The sequence below is a fragment of the Heterodontus francisci genome, chromosome 2 (assembly GCF_036365525.1).
Source record: "Heterodontus francisci isolate sHetFra1 chromosome 2, sHetFra1.hap1, whole genome shotgun sequence".
NCBI lineage: Eukaryota > Metazoa > Chordata > Chondrichthyes > Heterodontiformes > Heterodontidae > Heterodontus > Heterodontus francisci.
The window spans coordinates 156,000,320-156,017,274 of record NC_090372.1 but is presented as its reverse complement, the minus strand read 5'-3'; the positions used below and the strand labels follow the sequence as shown (position 1 = coordinate 156,017,274).

Genomic DNA, 16,955 nt, shown 5'->3' with positions numbered 1-16,955 from the left:
TGAGTAATTTTGCTCTGACTTTGTTAAAGTACGTGAAGCTTATGCTACAGGCTTCTCCATGTCTTCCATTATGCGCCATAATACCACACCTAACCCCTATGTTGAGGCATCGCATGCTAAAACCAATGGTTTCTTGGGATCATAGTGGGTCAAAACAGCATCACTAGTCAGTACTTTCTTCACTTCTTCAAATGCTTTGACACTGCACAGACCACTCCCAATCTATTCTATCTTTGAGCAGTTGGTACAATGGAGCGAATGTATTGGCTAAGTCGGGGATCTATAAACAACGATTCCTATGAATGTTCTAAGTTTTTTGTTCTCTGATCTCTTTGCTTTTAAAATCTCCTCAACCTTCTCTGTGTTGGGTGGGTACCTTCACCATCTATCTGGTGACCCAGATATGTTACACTTGACATCATGAAGCAACAATTGTGCTTTTTAGCTTTGATGCCATACTCTCAAAGTCGATCTAGGACTTCGTTCAACAGTACAATGTGCTTTTTGTCTGTCTTAGTGCTAATTAAAATGCCATCCAGGAAAAAACACACTCCTTTCAACCCACTTAGTACCTGATCCATGATGCTCTGGAACACTGCAGAAGCAGTAGACTCCCTGAAATGGTAAGCTTTTGTACTGGTACAGCCCTTTGTATGTATGATTGGTAAGCAATTCCTTGCACTTGTCTGTTACTTCTTTTTTTTAATTTTTCCACGAGATGTGGCCATCACTGGCTCGGCCAGCATTTATTGCAGATGTGCATTTGACAGATCTATTTTTACTAAAGACCTTCCTGTTTGCTAAATTAGAAAACAAATCATCACTCGTAGGCAGTGGGTAAGTATCATTTTCAATCATTGTTTACAATCCCCACAAATTCGAACAGACTCGTCTGCTTTTTGAACTACCACAATTCACTGCTCTTCACCATTTTAATTGCCCCTGTTCTTTCTAATCTATCCAGCTCTTTACTTACTGCATCTGACAGTGCATAAGGCACTGGATTTGCTTTGCAAAATTTCGGCTGTACATTGTCCTTTATCTTGACTTTAGTCTTGTGATGTCTAATTTTATCATTTGGTCTTCCTTGCTCAAAGACCACTTTGTGCACACTTAGCACTTCCTCAGTGTCAGATGTAGTCTTACTGATCCTGACTGTAAATAACTCAGCCGAGTTTAAATGTATGTTGTTAAGCCAATTTCTTCTCAGGGAGACTTTGTTCCCTCCTACTACTATCAATGGCAAGTAATCGGATGTATCATTGTATTCCACCTTAACATTAACTTCACCTAATACTGGAATTCTGTTATTGGAATAACTAGTCAGTTTCACACCAGTTTTTCATAAAGGAATGTGACTTAGGGACGTTTTGTACTCTCCTTCCAAGATAACAGACACTGCTGTGACGGTATCAACAACAAAGATAAGTTGTGTCTCTTCAACTTTCTGTTTACTGAGAGTGCTGTACTTATATTTTCAACCCTTTTTCTTTCATTTTCCATGCGCTGTATTCCTTGCTCTCTGACTGAGTACAACTCTTGATCTTCCTGTTTGAAATAGTGGATGCATTGGAATCTTCCAAGATTCTATAGACTCTGGAACAGTTCCTGCAGATTGGAGGGTAGCTAATGTAACCCCACTATTTAAAAATGGAGGTAGAGAGAAAGCAGGGAATTATAGACCAGTCAGCTTGACGTCGGTAGTGGGGAAAATTCTAGAGCCCATTTTCAAAGATTTTATAGCAGAGCACCTGGAGAACAGTGGTAGAATCGGGCAGAGTCAGCATGGATTTACGAAAGGGAAATCATTCTTGACACTTAAGAGATTAGCATGTAAAATTAAAGCGCATGGGATTGAGTGTAGTGTATTGCGATGGATACAAAATTGGTTGGCAAAAGGAAACAAAGAGTAGGGATAAATGGGTCTTTTACCAAATGGCAGGCAGTGACTAGTGGGGCACCGCAGGGATCGGTGCTAGGACCGCAGCTGTTGACAATATACATTAATGATTTAAATGAGACAACTAAATGTAATATCTCCAAATTTGCAGATGACACAAAAGTGGGTGGGAGGGTGAGTTGTGAGGAGGATGCAGAGAGGCTTCAGGGTGATTTGGACAAATTGAGTGAGTGGGCTAATGCATGGCAGATGCAGTATAATGTGGATAAATGTGAGGTTATCCACTTTGGTGGCAAAACCAGGAAGGCAGATTATTATCTGAATGGCTATAAACTGAGAGAGGGGAATATGCAGCGAGATCTGGGTGTTCTCGTACACCAGTCGCTGAAGGTAAGCATGCAGGTGCAACAGGCAGTAAAAACGGCAAATGGTATGTTGGCCTTCATAGTGAGAGGATTCGAGTACAGGAGCAGGGATGTCTTGCTGCAATTATACAGGGCATTGGTGAGGCCACACCTGGAATATTGTTTACAGTTTTGGTCTCCTTATCTGTGGAAGGATGTTCTTGCTATAGAGGGAGTGCAGCGAAGTTTTACCAGACTGATTCCTGGGATGGCGGGACTGACGTATGAGGAGAGATTGAATCGGTTAGGATTATATTCGCTGGAGTTCAGAAGAGTGAGGGGGGATCTGATAGAAACCTATAAAATTCTAACAAGACTTGACAGGGTAGATGTAGGAAGGATGTTCCCGATTGTGGGGGAGTCCAGAACCAGGGGTCATAGTCTAAGGATACGGGTAAACCTTTCAGGACTGAGATGAGGTGAAATTTCTTCACCCACAGAGTGGTGAGCCTGCGAACCTCATAGCCCAGCATATCCCCCACTCTACCATTACCATCAAGCCGGGAGACCAATCCTGGTTCAATGACGATTGCAGGAGGGCATGCCAGGAGCAGCACCAGGCATACCTCAAAATGAGCTGTCAACCTGGTGAAGCTACAACCCAGGACTACTTGAGTGCCAAACTGCATAAGCAGCATGCGATAGACAGAGCTAAGCAATCCCATAAGCAATGGATCAGATCTAAGCTCTGCAGTCCTGCCACATCCAGACATGAATGGTGGTGGACAATTAAACAACTAACTGGATGAGGTGGCTCCACACATATCCCCATCCTCAATGATGAGGGAGCCCAGCACATCTGTGCAAAAGATAGGGCTGAAGCATTTGCAACAATCTTCAGCCAAAAGTGCTACGTGGATGATCTATCTCGGCCTCCTCCTGAAGATCCCAGAATCACAGATGCCAGTCTTCAGCCAATTCAATTTACTCCGTGTGATATCAAGAAATGACTGAAGGCACTGGAAGCTGCAAAGGCTATGGGCCTTGACAATATTCCGGCAATAGTACTGAAGACCCGTGCTCCAGAATTTGCCACACCCCTAGCCAAGCTATTCCAGTGCAACTACAACACTGGCATCTACCCGGCTGTGGAAAATTGCTCAGGTATGTCCTGAACACAAAAAACAGGACAGGTTCAACCCGGCCAATTACTGCCCCAACAGTCTACTCCCAATCATCAGTAAAGTGATGGAAGGTGTCGTCGACAGTACTATCAAGCGGCACTTGCTTAGCAATAACCTGCTCAGTTTGGGTTCCGCCAGGGCCACTCAGCTCCTGACCTCATTATAGCCTTATTTCAAACATGGCAATAGAACTGAACACAAGAGGTGAGGTGAGAGTGACTGCCCTTGACATCAAGGCAGCATTTGACTGAGTATGGCATTAAGGAACCCTAGCAAAACAGGAGTCAGTGGGAATCGGGGAACGCTCTCCACTAGTTGGAGTCATACATAGCGCAAAAGAAGATGATTGTTGTTGCTGGAGGCCAATCAACTGAGCCCCAGGACAACACTGCAGGAGTTCCTTAGGGTAGTGTCCTCGGCCCAACCATCTTCAGCTGCTTCATCAATGACCTTCCTTCAGACATAAGGTCAGAAGTGGGGATGTTTGCTGATGATTGCACAATGTTCAGCACCATTCGCAACTCCTCAGATACTGAAGCAGTCCGTGTAGAAATGCAGCAAGACCTGGACAATATCCAGGCTTGGGCTGATAAGTGGCAAGTAACATCCGCGCCACACAAGTGCTTTGCAATGACCATCTCCAACAAGAGAGAATCTAACCATCTCCCCTTGACATTCAATGGCATTACCATCACTGAATTCCCCCACTATCAACATCCTGGGGTTACCATTGACCAGAAACTGAACTGGAGTAGCCATATAAATACCATGGCTACAAGAGCAAGTCAAAGGCTAGGAATCCTGCAGTGAGTAACTCACCTCCTGAATCCCCAAAGCAAGGCACAAGTCAGGGGTGTGATGGAATACTCTCCACTTGCCTGGATGGGTGCAACTTCAACAACACTGAAGAAGCTCAACACCATCCAGGACAAGGCAGCCCACTTGATTGGCACCCCATTCACAAAAATTCACTCCTTTCACCGCCAACGCACAGTGAAAGTAGTGTGTACCATCTACAAGATGCAGCAATGCACTAACGCTCCTTCGACAGCACCTTCCAAATCCACGACCTCTACCACCTAGAAGGACAAGGGCAGCAAATGCATGGGAACACAACCACCTGCATGTTCCCCTCCAAGTCAAACAGCTTCCTGACTTGGAACTATATCGCCACTGTTGCTGTGTCAAAATCCTGGAACTCCCTTCCTCAAGGCACTGTGGGTATACCTACAACACATGTACTGCAGTGCTTCAAGAAGACAGCTCACCACCAACTTCTTGAGTGCAATTAGGGATGGGCAATAAATGCTGGCCGAGCCAGCGACACCCACATCACATGAATGAATAAAAACAAAACTCTTGTATGCAGTCTGGATATGACCGACTTTCCCACAGGCATAGCACTTTGACTAGAAATGGCAGCATTTGGATGGTTTGTGGCTTCCATGGTAACTGTAGCATCTAAATTTCTGAGTCTGAGTCGGTGAACCTGGCTGTCTGGTTCCTGCTAAAATCCGGTGGATCTCCCACGACAGCTCAGGCAAAGAACTTCCTTGCAATCTGCAGCTATCACTTCCTGCCATTTCCATGACCTCATCGCAGATCTCCTTCCACATCAGCTTATTGCCTTTACACAAAAGCTTGGACTTGATTTTTACTGTTCTTTAGACTTCTAACAAACATGTCTCTAAGGTTGTCTTCTAAGTTAGCACCATAACCACAGTGATGAGAAAGTTTCTTTAATTTGAGAATCTAATCTGCCATAGACTCACTTGGCAACTGCTTCCTTTCATGAAATGCAAGTCTGAGTGCTATTTTGTTCTTAGTAGAGCCATGATATGAGTCCAGAATCTCAGTTATTTCAGAATAGTTCAAACTACCAGGGTCCATTGGTTAACATTGTTTAATCACGACCTCAAACACAGCTGGCCCTATCATGATGAGGAAACATTCATCTTTTCCTCAGCTAGGATTTTATTGGCTCATAATCAAATGTGTAACCTTCATTCATAAATACACCAGTCCTCATTATTAGGGCTGAATTCCCCCATTGTCGCAAAGTAAGTCTTCAGTGCCATATTTTTAAAGTTACGTATTCAGAGTTGCAGCTGACCACGAACTACAGACACGCGAAGCAATTTTTCAAATGGTTCAAACTTCCTCAAAATCGACTTTGGGAGTTCCAAAAAGTGTTTCAGATTGCTTTTCAGACTGTAATCTCGCACATGAAATGTAAACAAAAATAAGTCCCATCCTTTCATCTTCATGTTTCTGTTGTGCATTCAGAATTAAACTGACATGAGGTCTTAACTGGGAGCAGCCATGTTGGAAACCTTTATTTACACCTCCCACCAGAGGGCAGCAGAGAGGCGGTGTACTGAAGATATTACAATATTGCACAGAATCCGCATTTGTCTAAACAACTGTTAATATTGTCCCAGATTATTGTTTCTGAAAGCTTTCCCACCACCCAGATTAAGCCTTTAGTTGCTGGGCTTATCCGTATGCCCTTTTTGAACAAGGGTGTAACATTTGCAGTTCTCTTGTCCTCTGGCACCACATCTATATCTAAGGAGGATTGGAAGATTATGGCCACTGCCTCTGCAATTTCTACCCTTCCTTCCCTCAGTAATAAAATCCTTAATGTTAGCCATAACACCCTTGCTTTTGTACTCTGTGTCCCTCTTTATAAACCCCGGGCTCCTGTACTCCGGATTAACTACTTTCTCAATCTGCTCTGCCACATTCAACGATTTGTGCATATATACTCCCAGGTCCCTCAGTAATAAACACTCACCAGCTACTCACTGAGCATCTCCTTCTCTTGTGCTGACATCACTTTATTTTATTGGTAGGTTGACATGAATGTTTTACTTAACACTTAACTCTTATCTATCTTATCTCAGATGTTAATTCAATGAAAAATTAGGAACCCTTTGATGTTATTATCTCTCTTTGTTGAAATTTTAACTTTATCCCATAGATACAATTAATTAAACACTGATTGTAATTATGATAAATTGTACAATATAGAATGTATAAAATCTGATAAATTAAAGCTTATGTATTTTATCCAATTGGCTTACTTTTAGATTTTATACAAATTAATTGACCTAGCTTATTTTATAGGTTGATTAAATTAAATTCTTACCTGTAGACTTACCCCTACACGCCTCCTTGTGGGGCGACATCACTGTGAATGTTTTTCTCCTGTGTCATTGACAGACTTGCAGAAAGAGAGACTACCGCTCCACACCCGGCCTCGCTCTTTATACTCGCTCCACACCCGGCCTCGCTCTTTATACTCGCTCCACCCTCGGCCTCGCTCTTTATACTCGCTCCGCACCCGGCCTCGCTCTTTATACTCGCTCCGCACCCGGCCTCGCTCTTTATACTCGCTCCACACCCGGCCTCGCTCTTTATACTCGCTCCACACCCGGCCTCGTTCTTTATACTCGCTCCACCCTCGGCCTCGCTCTTTATACTCGCTCCACACCCGGCCTCGCTCTTTATTCTCGCTCCACCCTCGGCCTCGCTCTTTATACACGCTCCATACCCGGCCTCGCTCTTTATACTCGCTCCACCCTCGGCCTCGCTCTTTATACTCGCTCCACACCCGGCCTTGCTCTTTATACTCGTTCCACACCCGGCCTCGCTCTTTATACTCGCTGCACACCCGGCCTCGCTCTTTATACTCGCTGCACACCCGGCCTCGCTCTTTATACTCGCTGCACACCCGGCCTCGCTCTTTATACTCGTTCCACACCCGGCCTCGCTCTTTATACTCGCTCCACACTCGGCCTCGCTATTTATACTCGTTCCACACTCGGCCTCGCTCTTTATACTCACTCCACACCCGGCCTCCCTCTTTATACTCGTTCCACACTCGGCCTCGCTCTTTATACACGCTCCACACTCGGCCTCGCTCTTTATACTCGCTCCACACTCGGCCTCGCTCTTTATACTCACTCCACACCCGGCCTCGCTATTTATACTCGCTCCACACTCGGCCTCGCTCTTTATACTCGCTCCACACCCAGCCTCGCTCTTTATACTCGCTGCACACCCGGCCTCGCTCTTTATACTCGCTGCACACCTGGCCTCGCTCTTTATACTCGCTGCACACCTGGCCTCGCTCTTTATACTCGCTGCACACCCGGCCTCGCTCTTTATACTCGCTGCACACCCGGCCTCGCTCTTTATACTCACTCCACACCCGGCCTCGCTATTTATACTCGTTCCACACTTGGCCTCGCTCTTTATACTCGCTCCACACTCGGCCTCGCTCTTTATACTCGCTCCACACTCGGCCTCGCTCTTTATACTCGCTCCACACTCGGCCTCGCTCTTTATACTCGCTCCACACTCGGCCTCGCTCTTTATACTCGCTCCACACTCGGCCTCGCTCTTTATACTCGCTCCACACTCGGCCTCGCTCTTTATACTCGCTCCACACTCGGTCTCCCTCTTTATACTCGCTCCACACTCGGTCTCCCTCTTTATACTCGCTCCACACTCGGTCTCCCTCTTTATACTCACTCCACACTCGGCCTCGCTCTTTATACTGCTACGCACCCGGCCTCGCTCTTTACACATTCACACCTTGCCAGCAACTCCCACATCTCATGAAAGAATAAAAACATGGCTTCACTCCAGGCCTTGCTTTTCATTCATGTGTAAATAGCAATCACATTTGCCTATGTATTAACAGTCACAACTTCTAAAACAATTCTTTTCATGAAGCACATTAAGACTTTTCTGGAAAGTTATTTGTGAATGAATTTGGCCTTCAGCAGCTGTGCATTAACATTTACAGCCTATAGGCAGCCTGCTTTACGCCTCATCAGATTTGTTTTTGAAAACATTGATGTCTTGTGCTGTTGCTGAAGACAAATTTCACCACTTTTATTTCTCCACCGCTCAATTATGATTTCAGAATTCAGGACCTAATTTCCACAGATATATGACAGGTCTTTACTCAGCCCTGGATTGGTCAAAACTCATAAACCTAGTGTGCATTACATTGAGTAAGCCAATAAAGTATATTGCACTGTTCTTCTTAAAGACTGAGTAGATTCCAATTGATAGCCAATAACCAGGATTTAAACAAACTAGTGACCTCCTCCCCTCACCGCGCCTCCCCCTCCCCCCACCCCCTACACACACACTAACCAGGTACTATCCAATAGGCTTCAATCGGTTTCAGTATAAACTGCTTATTGAGACTGAATAAAAGAATTACAGAAGGATGCTGGAAAATCTGCCAACATACAATGTGGTATTTTGCCATATCACAATAACTATGTTCAGAGAATAAAGAGCCTTTTTGATTATAAAAGGTGAGGGTAACTATCAATTTCGTAGCCAGTGGCAGACTTATACTAACTATACTAGTGTGTTTGAAATCGTCTTGCGGGTCAGCATGTAAATAGTTGTTTGTTGTTTCTTTAGACTATAGGATTGATTCTGTGAGGCTGTGCTGTGCTCCCAGTACAGGAACTCTCTGATTAATTTTAATCACTGGACAATCAGAAGCAAAAGAGGAATTGGGTGTGCTGACCTTCACACCTGATTCTTTGATGATCTTGAACAATGCTGCTTGCCTGGAGTGTTGCCACAAAAAAAAAGCTTTATATCTAAACTCTAGAATAGAAATTATTGTTGGCAAGAATTGAAGATGAATGCTCGACACATTTATGTAACGTCCCTCTGCCCGTTATTTTAGCAAAGGCATTAACCTATTTATTTTAAATAAGTGAACACTTTCATTAAAATAGCAGAAATATATCAGATGAATACATTGTGTTTATCCACTATTATCAATAATAATTTCTAAACTTGTATCTTTCATTTGGACCTATGAATATATGTATTGCCCCTTCTGCTTTCTTTTATTGCCAGCTACTATTTCTGAATTATAATACATTGATCCAAGATCAATATGTGCCTTTGTGCAGCAGCTTCCTATGCTTTTTTTATGCCTTCAGTTTTGTCAAGGTAATTTAATTAATGCCAGGCAAATCCTTCCAAATGACTTGAGTTAAAATATTTTATGCAGTGCAGTTATGAATGGCACAGTCTCTGTATTAATTGGCTTCATGCAATAGTTGTAACTTTGGAAGTAGTGTGATGACCCTTTTCCCTGAGCTATTTCCAGCAGACGCAAGGTTTATCCTCTGGCCATGTAGCAGCCTGCTGCTGTCAGTCTTTTCCTTTCTCTTATGCAAAGACAAACCTTTAATGCAAAAAAGGTATGCTAACAATTAAGTGCTCAGATAAAATTAAAGTCAAAACTGAAAAGACGTTGTAAATAATGAAATGAAATATCCCTTCAATATATGCACTCAAATGCTATCAATAACACTCAGTGACAAAAAATCTGCTTGATCACCATAAGCAACCTTTGTCAGCAAATCCATCCAAATGTCACATTTCTTTATTTGTTCTGTATTTAGATAAATATTTTATAACTATAAAATCATGATCATTACTTGACCATTATCTTTTTTTTTTAAAAAAACCACACCATCATGTGGGTCCTGGTATAAGAAAACAAATGATTCCAACTGTCATCTATGTTATACAGTCAGCTTAAAGTTGTAATCACACCAGGATATTTTTACTGTCCCCTGTATAACATGCTGTATTATGCAGTACAGTTTATATAAAGTTTTAATGGGCAGTTTAAAACAGTAAAAACTATAATCATGTCCTAGCCTGTACAATCGTTCCTGATGGGTATAACCTCGCAGTTCTGGTATCATTCGAGTAAATCTTCTTTGCATCTTGTCTATTGCCTCAAAATACTATCTATAATATAGAGACCACACCTGTTTCCAGTACTCCAAGTATAGTCTAACCAAGTTTCTATTACAAGTTTAACATCAGGCATTTCTAAACCACTCAATTTGGTTGGTATAGCAACACAAAATAGGGATGTTTCATCCTCTCCCTGGTACTAATGGGGTAGTGTCCCTTGAGTGATCCCCTTCCTATCTGTCTGTTTCAATGTCTGGCCAACATGAGGGAGTCACTGTATGAAGAGTCTGCACCCTAATTGGTCAGTCCTTCTGTCACTGTTACTGTTCTGCCTGCATCAAATGGCAAAATTAGTAAATAAACAAAGTTTTCCCAAAACATTAATGTGGATGAGGGCATTATGATGAAGAGGTTGGGTTTTGGACAAAAAGAACTCCTACAAAAAGCTAATGCAAGTGTTCAACACTTTCCTTTGGCGCACCACGACCTTCTCAGGGCAGCTAGGGATCAGTGATGAAAGCAGCATCCCAGACATTCGAAGAATTTATATTTTTACATAAATCTCTTTCTTGTTCACCTGATTCATATTACAGAGAATTTACAGCACAAAATGGGTTATTTGGCCAGTTTTATTCTCTACACCAGCCTTCTCCCACCCTACTTTAACATATCCTTCAATTCCTTTTCTCCCTTATGTATTTATCGAGCTTCCTCTTAAATGCATTTATGCTATTGCCCTCAACTATTCCATGTGGTAGTAAGTTCTACATTCTAACGACTGAGTAAAGAGTTTTCTCCCGAATTCCTTATTGGATTCGTCATCAATAATCTGTGAGGAGGATGTGAAGAGGCTGAAAAGTGATATAAACCAGATAAGTGATTGGGCAAGAAGGTGGTAGATGGAGTAAAATGTGGGCAAGTGTGAAATTATCCACTTTAGTAGAATGGAAAAGCAGAATATTTTTTAAAACATGAGAGACTAGTAAATGTTGGAATTCAGAGGGATTTGGATGTCCTTGCACATAAATCAGAAAGTTAACATGTAGGTACAGCAAGCAATTAGAAAGGCAAACAATAGGATCATTATTGTGAGGGAGTTGCAGTATAAGAGTAGGGAAATCTTGCTGGAATTATATAGGGCTTTGGTGAGACTACATCTGGAATACTGTGTATAGTTTGATCTTTCCTAAGGCAGGGTATACTTGCTTTAGAGGGGGTGCAAAGAAGATTCATTAGATTGATTCCTGGAATGAGAAGGCTGTCCCAGGGCGGAAGATTGAGTAAAATGGGATGAGATGTTCTGGAATAGAAAAGAATGAGAGGTGATCTCATTGAAATCAATAAAATTCTGAGAGGGCTTGACATGGTAGATGCTGAGAGGCTGCTTTTGCTGCCTGGAGAGTCTGCAACTAGGAACAGGAAAAAGTATTTTGTCAGTCAAAGGGTTGTGAATCTTTGGAATTCTGTACCCCAGAGATTAGAACATTAGAACATTAGAACATTACAGCGCAGTACAGGCCCTTCGGCCCTCGATGTTGCGCCGACCATCTGACCTACACTATTCCATTTTCATCCATATGTCTATCCAATGACCACTTAAATGCCCTTAAAGTTGGCGAGTCTACTACTGTTGCAGGCAGGGCGTTCCACGCCCCTACTACTCTCTGCGTAAAGAAACTACCTCTGACATCTGTCCTATATCTTTCACCCCTCAACTTAAAGCTATGTCCCCTCGTGTTTGCCATCATCATCCGAGGAAAAAGACTCTCACTATCCACCCTATCTAACCCTCTGATTATCTTGTATGTCTCTATTAAGTCACCTCTCCTCCTCCTTCTCTCTAACGAAAACAACCCCAAGTCCCTCAGCCTTTCCTCGTAAGGCCTTCCTTCCATACCAGGCAACATCCTAGTAAATCTCCTCTGCACCCTTTCCAAAGCTTCCACATCCTTCCTATAATGCGGTGACCAGAACTGCACGCAATACTCAAGGTGCGGCCTCATCTGTGGATGTCATCGAGTATATTCAAGACTGAGATTGATAGATTTTTGGGCACTGGGGAAACAGAGATATGGGGATCGGGTGGGAGTGTAGAGTTGACATAAAAGTTCTGCCTTAATCTTATAAAGTAATAAAAAATGAAAAAAATGTTTCTGCCCCCTGCCACAGTACCGAAACAGCTCTCATCAAAGTCACAAATGACATTCTATGTGACTGTGACAAAGGTAAATTTTCCCTCCTCATCCTTCTTGACCCGTCTCCAGCCTTTGACATGGTTCACCTTACCATCTTCCTCCAATGCCTCTCCACTGTCGCTCAGCTGGGTAGGACTGCTCCTGCTTGGTTCCAGTCTTATCTATCTAACCATAGTCAGAGAATCACTTGCAATGGCTTCTGTTCCTATACCTGCATCGTTACCTCTGATTTCCTCAGCCCCCTCCTATTTCTCATCTACATGTTACCCCTCAGCAACATCATCTGAAAGCATAGTGTTAGTTTTCACATGTATGCTGATGACGCTCAGCTCATACCTCACAACCACTTCCCTCAACTCCTCCATTGTTGTCTATCCAACATCCAGTACTGGATGAGCAGAAATTTTCTCCAGCTAAGTATTGGAAAGTCTGAAGCCATTGGCCAAAATTTTAAGGGCCCACTGGAGAAGGGAACAGAGGCGAGAGAGGACAGAAAATAGGGGTGGATGGGGTGGAAGATGTTAGGCAGAATTTTGTTCTGCCCTTGGGGTGGGTGGGGAACCAATAAAATGGCAGGGGACACCATTCCCAATGTTGCCCGGGCCCCCCTGCCATTTTGCCCATGAGGGAGAAGGCCATCCCATGCCAATTGAGGCCCTTAACTGGCCAATTAATGGCCACTTACGGACCTCTTCCCAACTCCACCTCAATTTTGTGGGAGGTGGACTAGCCCCCCATCACAGGGAGATGCTGCCAGGTAAAGCTGGGCGGCCTCCTAGCAGGGTTGGGGGGGGGTCCCTCCTTTGGGGCAATAATCAGAGCCCCTCAGCGGTAATTGACACGCCCCCCCCCCCGGGAAGACACCCCCAACCCTCGCAAACTCCCACCCCACCCCCAACCCGTTGCTGGGGCCTGCCTGAATGGAGCCAGTGACCCGACTCCATTCACCTTTCCTGGGGTCTCTGAAACTCTCCATAATACAGGGCCTGCTGCAGTACTGGCAGTCACCACTGCTTCCAGTGGTGCTGCTGCTACTACTGCAGAGCTGTGGCCTTCTGATTGGCTGCCCGCTGTCAAATGGCTTTGGGAGTTTGACAGAGAGCTGAGGCGGGGGCTCCCCCCGCCATCCAGTCTGCTGCCGGGACCCCCAAAACCAGAACAAAATGCAGCCCATTGGGCTGGAAGTCCAAAGGCTTGACGTCCCTTCCAGACATTACTGTCGGTGGCCGACATGGGGGGTGGACCACACATCCATGAGGCGGGAAGGCAATGAAGGTATTTAAGAGCTCAATAGACAGTAATTTTGTTCATTGGCTCTGACTTAAGTCATGGCGCATGGGAACCACAGCGCTTCAGGGCCTTGCCTGCTTAAAGGAGGCGACGAGGAGATGGGAGCTGAATGTTGTCTTCACTGGGAAGCCATTGGGTGTGGCAGCATCACTTGGTAGTGAGGGTGGAGGAGGGAGGGCATCGAGAATCACTGTCAGGAGTGGGGGCAAAGGTGGCAGCTCTGCAGGGGAGCCACACAAGGGTGCAATCCGGGCAATGCTACCTCGTCAGAGGTGACAAGTGAGGGAGAGGTGGGGCTGGTATGGGAGGACCTTTTGCTGTGAAAGCCTTGCACTCAGTGAGAGGCAACCTGTCATGGGCCTCATTCATCCTGTCTTCGAGGCCCCTGTTGAAGAGGAGCAGCAGCAGAGAGGGAGGGAGGTGCAGGCACCAGCAGGGGCACCACAGCGGCCTGGGGGCCCAATGGAGAGCCAGCCTTGGGAATGAGAGGCTGGAGAAGAACACAGAGCTGCACATCAACAGCCTCCTGTGCATAGAAGAAACTACCCTCCAGACAGGGTCTACCAACTGTGGCACAATTACCTGCAGATGTCTGAGCGGTCGTGTCTCTGAAGACTCCCCCTCCCCAGGGAGGTCGTCACTGATCTATGTGCCATGATGCAAGATGAGCTGTGCGCCATGGGACTTGGTGGGCACCCGATGCCAGTGTCGCTGAAGGCCACTGTGGCACTGAAGTTCTACGCCACCAAATCATTTGAGGGACCAATAGGAGATATGTGTGCAATCTCGCAGTCACCAATGCACTGTTCAGGAGGGCCAGTGACTATGTGCACTTCTGCACCGATACAGTCTAGCTGAGCAGGCTATTGGATTCAGGGATATTGCTGGATTCCACCAGGTGCAGGGTGTCATCGACTGCACGCACATCGTCCTCAAGGCTCAGCAGACCAGCCAGTGGCTTCCGCTTGCTCAATGTACAACTGGTCTACGACCACCACAAGAAGATCCGACAGGCATGTGCACGATTCCGGGGAAGCAGCCATGACACCTACATACTTCGTCAATCCCAGGTGCCAGAACTTTTCCTTCCCTGCACGCGCCTTCAGAATGGATCCTTGGAGACCAGGGATACCCACTGAGGACATGGCTACTGACACTTGTGCAGAACCCATGCACGGATGCAGAGGACAGGTGCAACATCAGCCACGGTCAACCTAAGTGACCATCGAGCAGGCGATTAGTCGACCGAAGATGAGATTCGGGTGCCAAGATCGAGCCGGTGGAGCCCTTCAGTATGCCCTAGTGAGGGTCTCTCATATTGCGGTGGTGTGCTGTGCACTGTACAACTTGGTGCTGCAGAGGGGGGAGGCATTGGCTAATGAGGATATCATGGAGTGCAATGCCTTCTTCGATGATGAGGATGCAGAGGAGGATGCTGCCCAGGCAGTACCAGTTGAACGGCCTCAGGCACAGCAGGAAAGGCACCATGAGATATGCACAAAGGAGGCACAAGACGCCCTTATACATTCACATTTCCTTTACGCCTTACCACCTTCTGGAAGCACTGCAATAAAGCTTTACCTTTAAGCAGCCCTGTCATTGCCTCCTTTCTTCTACACTGCAGCGCCCAGGTGCATATCACCTGGCAGAGCCAAAGCATTGAGCACTCGCTTCCAGCCACTTGGCAGGAAGGGTTTAAATGAAGTCCTAAAGGGCGTCAACAATAGAAAAAAGATGCAGTGAGATGACACCATTTCTTTATTCCGCGAGACACCAAACACAACCCAATCCATCTGGAATATACATTCACCTGTGAACCCCGAAGTGCATCTAGATGTTCTTCTTAAATCTTTTCCAGGTGCTCCTATGTGGTGCTCCCCCTGCACTGTCAGCTGAGGTGGACACAGGCTGCTGACCTTGATGCACGGTGGTTTTGGACGACCTTGGAGACCATCCTCTGGACACCTGAGGCCTGGAGGGCCCCGGCACACTGAGGGCTTCTTGCACAGGTGCAGGGATCCCCCCCCCCCCTCTGTCTTCGGGGATGATGGAGGTGCTGGTTTCATTGGCAGAGGAGCTTCAGAGCTACTATCCACACCAGGAGGGCTCTGAGAGGAGCCTCCCAATGCAGCAGCCAAATGCTCCTCTCCCCTTATAAGGTACACTTGTATCTCCCTGCTGACCTGAGAGGGATATGAACCTGGTGGAAATTCCAAGTGCCTCGTCCCCCCCTCGCATTACCACTTCTGCACAGAGCTCATGGACAAAGCGATGGAGTGTAGGTCTGTGTGCATCTCCGGCAGCCACTGATTGGTCTGCTGAATCTAGCCCTCCATGAGAGTCGTTAATTTCTCAACAGAGGAAGCCAGACATGTACCTGTCAAAGACAGTGCAGCGCCCAAAGTCTGGATGGATTCCTGCATCCTCCACACTTGGATATGCAAGGCATCTCTGCCAGATGTTGCCTACCCCTTGCTGCAGCTGCAGCATTTTCCAAGTTACCAATGACACCAGAGGCCTGTCATTAGCCTGGGACTCAGCATGGGCCTGGCCTCCCACAGTCCTCCAACTGTCAGTCACCTCAGCTGTCACAGCCTCGGTCTACTGCTCGCACTTGTCTGTGATGTGCTCACCAGGTTGTGTTCCCGAATCTAAACATGTGCAACTACCCACCGACTTGAGAGTATCTGCACTGGTAGGGGTTGCAGGTGAATGATGTGATGCTGCACCTTCTGAGCATCCCCCCCACCACCTCCTCCTCAGAGGTGGCAAGCTGGCCCCCAGTCTCTCCAGCACTTTGCTCTTCTCATTCATCTTTGACCTGCATGAAGGGTTGACATCTGCCCATCATGACATTCCAATCACCCCGAATGTATAGCTCCATTTATGCAGTGGTGAACAGATGAACAGCATGGATCATTTGTAGCAGACACACCCTTTTGCCCCAGGATATGCTCACTCACCCTCTTGAGTAGATGTCCCTGTCTCGCCATTAGCTATGGAGCAGACACCTTGCTACTTGCCAGTTCCATGGCTGCCGCCTCCATCGGGCTGAGGACCTGGAGATAAGGCACTTCGCCGCTGGTCTTGGCACATCGCTTCCTAATGTGGGCTGTTTTCTCATGCAGACACAATGATAAACAAAGTTAGTCTCCCAGCAGGGACAAACCCAAGACCTATGATGGTGATAGTCCATCGGTCCATGATGGGGGCTCACATAAGCCTCCTGCATGCAGCACCTCTGGAGGGACTGTGTAGGGTTATATAATGACTGACTTGCACC

The 16,955-nt window shown here is 45.9% G+C and overlaps 1 protein-coding gene across 7 annotated transcripts in view; it reads left to right on the top strand.

Annotated features, from left to right (window-relative positions):
- cdk14 (cyclin dependent kinase 14) overlaps positions 1-16,955 on the top strand; it is a 779,114-nt gene that overhangs the window by 622,958 nt on the left and 139,201 nt on the right. The gene's annotated exons all lie outside the window — the stretch shown is intronic.